This window comes from Taudactylus pleione, unplaced genomic scaffold, assembly GCF_031769625.1.
Source record: "Taudactylus pleione unplaced genomic scaffold, aTauple2 ptg000717l, whole genome shotgun sequence".
Lineage (NCBI taxonomy): Eukaryota > Metazoa > Chordata > Amphibia > Anura > Myobatrachidae > Taudactylus > Taudactylus pleione.
Window position 1 is genome coordinate 353,883 of NW_028285119.1, and position 10,972 is coordinate 364,854.

Sequence of the window (10,972 nt, forward strand, 5' to 3'; positions counted from 1 at the left end):
TAGGGTGTAGCCTTGCTATTTAAGGGGAAGATTTGTGCAAGTTGTGTATTTTGAGGCATGAAATATACAAATTTTCCAATCAGGAGATAGAAGGGTCAGTGATCTCACTGCTGTAAAAGCCAGAGCTTTGCAACAGACACCAGTGCATTGCACGCTGACATTATTTCTCTTCCAACATTAGCACAGGCTGTTAAGGAAACCTCACTAGCATCATGGCCATGACAAAAGGCGAAGGCACTAAGGGTGGCACCTTAGCTCCCCCATGACCCCTGAATCTGGCTAGTAGGGTATCTAGAACAGAACCCTGCAGCCAGCATCACTGCTGCAGTGTCTGCGAGAAGAATCCTCAGGATGCTTCAGGCAGTGCTGTACTTCCCAGAGATGATGGTTCCAGCCCCTTGCTGCCATGTCATGATATTATACAATCAGGGTGTGGGGCTGGAATAGGGCGCATGGCCGCCTTGTTATTGTACTGACAAGCATCCTCCTCTGGTGCTGGACTGAAAAACAGCTTGCCTGACAGTTTGGTATAGCGGCTTGTGTTCCTGTGATTTACTCGTTGTTGCTGATCTGGTTTCATATCCTTTTGCTGTTTTCCATTATCCTGATGTTTGCTTTTCTTATGACCTCTATTTGTCTGCTGCTTGCCCTGACCCTAAGAAAATGAACTTTATTCTATCTTTCTCCATCCCTTGACTTTGGAATGTACTATTGGCTTTCATGGTTTTTTATCAGTTTGAAGTCTGAGATTTCACCCCAATCTTTGTTTAGCCATTTATATACGTATTATTGTTTATATGCAATCACCAGTGGGTGTTCTCTTTTACTTGCCCACAGTATGATTGACAGTCAGGGAGCATTTGGAGGAAGCCCTTAGTGAATGATTTTGGAGAACATAACTGCAGCTAAACTCGGACCTGTAATGAATCCCAGGGAGATTCACTTCAGAAGGAGGCAATAGTTCTGAGGATTATTGGAGCGATGGGATCAACCGAGGGATAGTGCAGTTGTAGACCAAGGCTGGAGAAGTTTGACAAGGTGGAGACCTTGACGGCAAGTCGCACCCTTGAGGGCTGGAGATTCTTGGCGAGATGGTGACCTGTGGTCATGTTGCAGCCTTAAGGGCTGAGAACACTAGACAGGGAGGTGACTAGGTGGTCACGTAGCAACCTTGAGGGCTGGAGACTCTTGGCTAGATGGTGACCTGATGGTCACATTGCAGCCTTAAGGGCTAGAGACTCTTGGCTAGATGGTGAAATGAAGGTCACGTTGCAGCCTTGAGGGCTGGAGACTCTTGGCTAGGTGGTGACCAGGTGGTCACATTGCAGCCTAGAAGGCTGGAAATGTTTTGAGATGCAGAGCGTCAGATATAGCCATGTCCACTCAGACACTGCTGTGCGGTAAATGCTGCCGGGTAGTGGTGCGGCCACGTGATGACTGTAAATGCAGAGCAGCAGATATAGTCATTATGTTTTGGGCTGAGTGCACTCTGACGCTGCTGTGCAATGAATGCTGCCAGGTAGTGGTGCGGCAACTGGAGATGACAAGAACACCATGCAGCAGAAGCTGTCATGGTGTAAAACTGATATCCTCAGGGACTGCAGTGTGGACTCAGTCACTGGGATCACACATGATACAAGGCAGTACATGATCAGGACTGGAGATGCTGGAATACACAAGGTGAGATACCAACTCTATGGAACCGGAAACACGTGTAAGACGCTATCACCGGCATCCAAACAACACACCGGCAGGAAAGAAAAAGGAGGAGGAACCAATCCAGTTCAGGCAGAGATGACGTAACAGTCGAATGGGTGGACTTCATGAAATGACAGCGTGGCGTCTCCGTCTCCCAGCAACAGGCCTAAAGGAACTGCCAGGAGCACCATTGTCCAACAAGATGCGGTGGCAACTTGTGACATGACCATTGTATGTCCTTTTGCCAATATATTTTTACACATATTTGATAAGGTCAAGTGCTCTTATCATGTTTATTGACTTTTATTATATTTGACTGGCTCATCTGATAATATAAAAAAAGGCTTTTTTTAGTGTCCTGTCTGCTTACAAACTATAATAATACCTATTTAGTAACAAATCTCTTCTAGGACTATAAGTCCTGGGGGCATCAGAATGTAAGTGAAAGTGTTTTCTGCTTTAAGGGAACGGTGGCTGCTACTGTAGGTGAAGACCTCTTCCGGTAGTGTTTAAGCCCAACATTTAAAAGGCCAGTGATTTAAATAGCAAAACACCTTGTTTTGCTATTAAAAGCAATGACCTTGATGTCAGCTTAAAAACAATTGGAAGTTGTGGGTTAAATAAGTCGTCGCACAGTAAATAAACCTAGTTCTTGAGGTCTTTTATCTTTTCTTCATGTATTATTCATAAGTTTACAACTTTAGGAATCTGTAGCAGTATTCAAGTGCTACTGTATGTGTAGCTAGGAAAGGAAAGGTGTTAGGGCGCTAGTTAACAAGTGGTATATTTAATAACACATAATCATGACACATGTAATGATCAAATCATCGCTAAAAATCAGGAGACATCGCACAATGAAAAAAATGTATAAAATAAGAAGTACCTAAATAATAACTAAAATAATAAATAATACATAAAAACAGAGTATGGATATAGACTACCTAATAAATAGACACAAAAATCAGTATGCACCACACAGAATGAATATAATATTAAATGGCATAGAGAATATGATGACTCCTATAAAGCATAATTCAGTGCTGCTTGGCAACATAGAAACAGGAGAAAATAAAATTGTCACAATTGTAACCTACAGCCACACCTCACTGGACATGCCTAATCTCATCTGATCTTGGAAGCTGTGCAGTGTTGGGCCTGGTTAGTACTTGGATGGGAGACCACCTGGGAATACCATGTGCTGTAGCTGACAATTTTATTTTCTCCTGTTTCTATGTTACCAAGCAGCACTGAATTATGCTTTATAAGAGTCAGCATATCCTCTATGCCATTTAACATTATATTCATTCTGTGTAGTGCATACTGATTTTTGTGTCTATTTATTAGGTAGTCTATATCCATACTCTGTTTTTATGTATTATTTATTATTTTAGTTATTATTTAGGTACTTTTTATTTTATTAATTTTTTTCATTTTGCGATGTCTCCTGATTTTTAGCGATGATTTGATAATTACATGTGTCATGATTATGTGTTATTAAATATACCACTTGTTGACTAGCGCCCTAACACCTTTCCTTTCCTGGTATCTCTTCCTTGGGAATTATCCAGTTTTTCCCATATTCATAGGGCAGGCTGTTAAATAGGTGGAGTGTGTTATACAGCAGGCCCCTGTTATCTTCATAAGTATTAGCGCCTTGGGTTTCTTTTTATACAGTATGTGTAGCTATCTGCATATACAGAATCTTCCCATAAAAAATTCCAAGCTAACATCACTTCAGGATCAGGTGTAAAACATTGTCCGGGTTACCAGAAAGTCTCAAAAGTCCTGCAACAAAGCTCATAATATTCCTACAATACAATACATATCATGTACTAAACTACTGTGCCTCAAAATAGTGCTGTGAGTGATTAAACTACATTGCACTGCAGAAGTGTTTAATTATTGATAATATCACCAGGTATACCAAGAAAAAGGCTCCCAAGCAGTATAAAGGTATTGATATAGTGCTGATAAATGTGCTACATATAATTGCTGAGAAATATTGCACTTGCAGTGTCATTGTAATAAAGGGGCACCCATAATTCTAATCAGTAACATTTTCTGAATGATGCCTGTTGCTGCCCCCAAACAGCGGCTATCTGTAAATCAGACTGCAGTGGCCAGGGTAGTGAGAGCGATCTCGCAGAAGGAGAGCTGCACATATGCAGTATAGATCTTGTGCATGTGCAGATCTCCAAGCATCGGCCTTGTATGTACATCATTAGGTTTGTTTACAGCTCTGAATCAGGCTGTAAATAGAGTAGACTGACAGGGAGAGGAGGAGGAGGGGTAGAAATGGGAATGGGGGGAGTTCATGTATTGGTCAGGAGCGTACGGTACTCCTGGGAGTCTTTAATATCTAGTTAGTAAAACATCATTGATATAAATTCCAAATATCTATCTGAGGTGGAGATGTATCAAGCATTGGAGAGAGATAAAGTAGAGTAGTTGCCCAAAGCAACCAATCAGCTTCTGTCATGTCACAGACTGTACTAGATAAATGACAGTTAGAAACTGGTTGCTTTCAGCACCTTCTCCACTTTACCTCTCTCCAAAACATGATACACATCCCCTTAAAGCAGAAAGGGTGATGTCTTCCATATCCATATACTGGGCAATGCGATTAAACCAATACTGCTTTATTATTTAAATGTTTAAGCATAGATTTATATTTTCAAATTGGGATAGATGAAAGGTTAAATAACCAGAATTGGAAATATGTAGGAATATCTGGGCTACAGATTGTTTATAGAATGAAATAACCATTTGCCAAAAGGTGGTGATCCCTGTGCATGTCCACCAAATATGGAATGGCGTACCAGGGTGAGTGCCACAGCACCAGCAAACACTGGGAACAGAGGGAAACATATTACTGTATGTACTGTAGGACATTAGGACTATGGTGCATTTGGGTAGGAATTTGTAATGAATTTTGATAACTAATATGCTCTTGGAACTAGCATGGGTAGATTAAAACAATTTCTCCCATTGGTAGTCATCTAGAGAAAATTGGTAATCGCTCTGCCAGACCTTAGTAAATCCAGGAGATCGGGATGCAGGGACACATCTAACAATTTGTACACTTCTGAGACTAAATGATGAACAGGTGTTTTAGAGGAGCAAAAGGTTTCAATGGTGGTCAGAGACTGATGCAGTGGTAATCAGCGGGAGGTGGTCCGAAGGTTGTGTCTAATTTTAATTTTAGACAAAATTTCAGTCAGATAAGCCTGTGCACCTGCCCTTATTTTGTATATTAAAAAGGAAATGCACAGTTTAACAAACAAAGCACACAGTGATAGGAACTACTACTTCTGTAGCTGAAGTGCTTGGTTAGTTTGTACTCCCCACATCTACAAGTCCAACATACTTAGTGGAATCGCTTTGTTTTTTCTCCTCCATCAGCTTTTCTAGCTGCTTTTCTAGTATTCTAATTAATGGCCTGACTTAGGCTGGCAGTGTCTGATCTCACTTCATAGTTTATCATTTCAAGTGGTTTTAGTAGCTTGCATAAAACTGAGAGTATGCTGCAGTGTGCTTCAGTAGGGTGGTAACATATTCCCCCTCTCACTGTCTTATGGCTTAATGTGTTCGTCATGATGGCTTGTTGCTGTTCCTCCTGTCCATGAAGAATATAACAGGAGGAATTTCACCTGCTTACTACCTCTTGCTTCAGTTGGTGGCATGGCATATTAAACTTTTCTTGCAGCTGCTGCAATGGTATACATGTGGTTGCTGGCACTGGTGGATGACTTATTTCTACACAAACAACATCCTCCTCCTGAATTTGATCAACTTGTTCTTGTCAAACACATTCATCATCATCCTCTTTAGTGTCAGATACACAATTATAATAAAATATATGCTGTCTAAATTGAATTAAAAGACTTGAGAATTTTTTTTAAACAAGAAAACCCTGCGCTAAATAGAAGTTTCAAATAGACTACCTCCAGAGCTGCATGTTTGGCAGAAACATATACAGATCAGTGTGATCTGTATATGTTTCTGCCTGTAATTAGAAAAAAAAGGGTTACATTTAAAAAAAATGATGTGGGGTCCCCCCCCCCAAAGCATAACCAGCCCCCAGCTCCTGAGCCAGTCCTGGTACTAAAAATATGGGGGACAAAATGTGTAGAGTTCCCCTGTATTTTAGCAACCAGAACTGGGCTCTGTGAAATAGTCCTGGTTTTAAAAATACAGGGAAAAATGAAGTGAGGGTACTTGTATGTTTAAAACCAGCACCAGACTCAAACTATCTGGGGTGTAATGGTGCCTTTTTAACGGGTCACACTGGCCAAAGCATTAACACCTCAAGCTAGTCAGTCCAGGCTGGGGATCTTAGATTTCTATCCTCTGGCTGGGTTAGGTACAGGATGCCGGCAGTCAGAATCCTGACACCATCATCTCGTCAAGGTTAGGATACCAACTTCTGCCAGTAAGTATCCTAAACCTACCCCTAACCCTCACTCCCCACACCCTAAACCTAACCTCCCTCCTAGTGCCTAACCCTAACTCGCCCCGGGCTGTCATAACAGATTTTAGTTCAAAACATAAACTTTTAGAAAAGTCTCTTAGAAAATATTGGCTGATACTCCACAGAAACCTTCAGTAATCAAGAATCCCTCAGAATCTGACATGTATATATATAGAAAAGCACCTAACCTCAATTATCACATTATATTATTAAAGAGCTAACTACATCAACAGGGTTTTTACAGGTGCGGTACCTGTGTGGGATACAGGGGAGTTAAAATGACCAACATATGTAAAATAGACAAATTTGAATGGAAAGCAGTGTAAAACTAAATACTTTATCACATGTAATTCTAAAAGTGTCATTTACACAATTGAATGTACATGTGGAAAAAGTTATATAGGTCGGACATCAAGGGCTCAATGCAATAGGGTGTGATTATAGCGCTATACTCGCACTTCTTTAGAACTCACCCAATGTAATAGGATGCAAGAACATGCAAACTTTGCTATGTCGAAACTCGCATCCTGATGTTTTCCCATGGAAAATATACATCTCAGCCAATGTAATAGAGTGCAAGTTCTTAACACACATAATATTACTTACAGTACCTAAAATTCACAAAATAATTGACCTACTTAAGGCTAGCGACTATAGCCTGAGCATGTGCAAGTTAGAAAGGAGCCTTCACAGATCAATGAGATCCATGAAGACTTCTGTATGAATTATGCTATAAAAGTGTTAGTATAAAGTAATAACATGATGTGGGGTCCCCCCCATAAAAGCACAACCAGCACCAGGCTTTTTTGAGCTGGTCCTGGTTGTGAAATAAAGGGGGGAAAAATATATAGGGGTTCCCCATATTTTCAACAACCAGCACCAGTCCTTGTTGTAGAAATACAGGGGACAAGATGAGTAGGGGGTCACCCGTATTATCCATAACCAGCACCGGACTCTTTCTAGTGGGGGTGTAAGTTCACAGCTATGGGACCCACTTCCCAGGGTCCCTCAGCCAAAGTATTTGCAACCCATGCTAGTCAGTTCAGCCTGGGGATCCCTGGGGATGTGGGGACTCCCCCCAAAAAAAGGTTCCCCTTCTCCAGGGCACCCCAGGCCAAGGGTGATAGCCCGGGGCTATCCCTGGAACCCCTAAGTGGAGGGTGCCAGGTTGATTGTGTAAAAAATAGAGTAAATAATATTGTCCTTTACAGGAGAACTGTCACAGCACATTGGATCCCAGCGTCTGCTTACTGGGTCTGGCAGCGCTGATGTCAGGGGATACCTGTAGGACACCGGACGGGAGATCCCTGGCACCCGCTGCTGTGAGTGTTGTCCGGCTCTCCCTTCCTTCAGCCAGCCGGGGCATGCTGCAGCTATTCCCCAGGGGCTTGCGGGCTGCGGCTGTGGCTCTCATAGACCGCCCAGCATAAGTTTTAAAGGACCAAGCACACCCCTAGGTGTTGTCACAGGAGGTGCCAAATTCAAGCCTCCTGTTATATAAGTATGTCCCTGAGTGCTCTCCTGTGCCAGAGTATAGGCTCCCAACCATGCTCCAGCATTCCTAGCAATCCCTACTGCTCATTGGCTTTCTTGGTTTTCCAGTTTTGACCTTGGCTATTCTCCAGGACCTGTTTCAGTCCTTTGTGTGTGTGTTCAACAAGAAAGATGCTGAAACACTGCCATCTCATTGGGAGTTGGACTGCAGTATAGACCTATCACCTGGAAAAATGCCTCCACATGGAAGAATCTTCCCTCTCTCACTTCCCGAAACCCAGGCTGTGTCCAAATGCATCAAGTAGAACCTGAAACGCAGGTTTATAAGAGAGGCCAAATCACCTGCAGGAGCTGGTCTTTTCTTCGTTAAGAAGTGAGATGGAGGAACTTGCATCGATTACTGGGGTTTAAACACCATCACCATCAAAGACCAAATCCCATTATCCTTGATCTCAGAATTCTTTGACCGCATAAAAGGGGCAAAGATGTTTTCCGAGTTGGATCTTCGTGGGGCTTACAACTTAATCAGGATTCAATATTGGGATAAATGGAAGACTGCCTACAACACTAAAAATTGTATTACCAGTACATGGTTATGCCTTGTGGATAAGCAATGCCCCAGCTGTTTTCCAAAAGTACATGAATAATTTATTCCGATACCTGGTAGTGTATCTGGATGACATCCTGATATTTTTCAAAGATGTAGTGAGTCATCGCAAACATGTATGTGAAGTGCTGTCACAACTCAGAGCTAACCAGTCCTTCTGCAAGCTAGAGAAGTGCTCTTTTGAGCAAAAGGACCTGGCATTCCTGGGGTATATCATTTTGAGTTCTTGTCTTCAGATTTACCTAAAAAAACCTCTCTGCCACTGTCTATTGGTGGGGTTGAAGGTGATAAAATGCTTCCTGGGATTTTGTAGCTTTTACCGGCAGATTATCTGGAACTACTCATCTGTTGCAGCTCCCATCACCACTCTTAAGCATCAAGATACCAGAGTATGGCCTCTTGAAGTGGAAGAAGTGTTTACTTCTCTAAAGCAGTGTTTCATCTCAGCACCCATTTTAAGGCAACCCATCTGTGATCAGCCTTTTTTCTTGGAGGTGGACACTTACACAGTTAGGGTTGGGGTGGTACTCTTGTGGCTTCTTATTGCATAAATTCTCAGCTCTGGAGATGAACTATGCCATTGGAGATAAGGAACTATTAGCCATCAAGCTGGATCTGGAAAACCTGTTGGAGTGCGCAAAATTCCCTGTGATGGTTTATACTGACCACAAGTATCAAGCTTGAAATGCCATTAGTCCAGATGGTTCTTATTTCTTGATCGCTTCAACCTGGTTATCACATACTGCCTAGGTAACAAAATTACCAAAGTTAACACCATATACTGAGCATTCAGTTCCGCCGAATAGCAAGAAGTTTGAGAGGATTAGCCCATTCTTAATCCTGTTTGCTTTGTAGCAGTAACTAGCAATATCAAGGTTCCTCCGGGGAAAATGTTTATAGCACCGAACTCCATGCAAAGCTTCTTCATTCATTATGCTTCAGTGGTCATGCAGGTGTTAAAAGATCCTTGGAGATAATCATCAGGGGCTATTGGTGGCCAACGGTGCATCAAGATGTCAAAGATTTCGTGGCAGCCTGTCATATCTGTTCTCAACACAAGGTTCCACCACACTATCCATAAGGTTTCCTGCATCCACTACCAGTGCCTGATCGTCTATGGACCCATGTTTCCATGGACTTTGTGATGGATCTACCTCCCTGCCAAGGGTTCAATACTATCTGGGTGGTGATGGACAGATTTTTGAAGGATGCTCACTACATACCTTTAAGAGGTCTACTCTCAGCACCAAAATTGGCAGAAACATTCATAAGATAAATCTTCTGGTTGCATGGGTTTCTCAAAGACATTGTCTCTGACCAAGGTCTGCAATTCACCTCCAGATTCTGGAGAGCATTATGTAAGTGCTTTGATGTCAATCTGAGCTTTTCTTCAGCTTACCACCTTCAGAGTAATGGTCAGAAAGTGAATCTAGATTTGGAGAAATTTATTTGGACTTATTTTTCCGGCAATCAAGATGATTGGGTCTCTCTGTTACCATAGGCTGATATCGCTCATAATAATTTGTTTAATGAAACGTCGGGTCACTTTCCATTTTTTATTCATATGGTCTGCACTCTGTTACCGGAGTTACCAGTCTATCAATCAATATCACTTCCAGCTGTTCATAGTACATTGAATCACTGCCTCAACATCTGGAAAGAGGTAAAGAAGAATCTGATCAAAGTTTCATCATGGTACACATTTTCTGCTGACAAAAAGAGGAGGAAGGTTCTTTTGTTGAGTCCTGGTGAGAGTCGGGTTAGCAACCATCTGCACCTAAAAGTACACACTATGAAATTCGCTCCCAGGTTCATTGGTCCCTTTCATCCTCCAAGTGACACTTCCTGGCATGTTTCTCTTCACAAACCACTGGTCATCAATCGGTTTTTGACACCTGGTAATCCTCCTGCTGCTATTCCAGTAGACCACCTTGAGGAATATGAATTAAAACAGCTCTTGGATTCAAGAGTGTAGTGGGGCACAGTGCAATTCCTAGTGGATTGGGAAGGTTATTGAGCAGAGGAGCGTTGTTGGATTAAGGTGTTGGATATTCATGCTCCTCAACTCCTTCGGAAATTTTCTCAGAAATTCCCTAACAAGCCATTTGTGGGGTATTCTGTGTCCACCTCTAGAGGAGGTAATGTCACAGTACATTGGATCCCAGCATCTATTTACCGGGTCTGGCAGCGCTGGTGTCAGGAGATGCCTACGGGACAGTGGACAGGAGGTCCCTGGTGCCAGATGCTGTGAGGGTTATCCGGCTCTCCCTTCCTTCAGCCAGCCTGGGCATGTTGCAGCTATTGTATTCCCTGGTGACTTCCAGCTTAAAGCCGTGGCTCTCATAGGACCATACAGGCTGGCCAGCTTAAGTTTTAAAGGGCCAAGCACACCCCTAGGTGCACTCCTGTGCACTGCTGTGCCAGAGTATAGGCTACCAACCATACTTCAGCATTCCTAGTGATCCCTACTGCTTGTTCCTGACCTTCCCTTGCTCATGACCTGATTCAGTCTCCTCCCTGGTAATGCGTTTGGAATTCTGGTTTTGACCTTGGCTATCCTCCATGATCTGCGTTTGTCTGATCCATGGTACGATCTTGTCCGTTTGGTTCTGAACTGGCTTATTGACCACATTTGTACACCTTTATTATACTCTGCTACAATCCAGAGTACACCAGCACATGTTCTAGGGAACCAAGTCAGA

The 10,972-nt window shown here is 42.6% G+C and overlaps 1 pseudogene; it reads left to right on the top strand.

Moving 5' to 3' along the window:
* Positions 1–2,786: 2,786 nt before the first annotated feature.
* On the top strand, positions 2,787–2,905 carry LOC148477419 (5S ribosomal RNA; annotated as a pseudogene).
* The last annotated feature ends 8,067 nt before the right edge of the window (positions 2,906–10,972 follow it).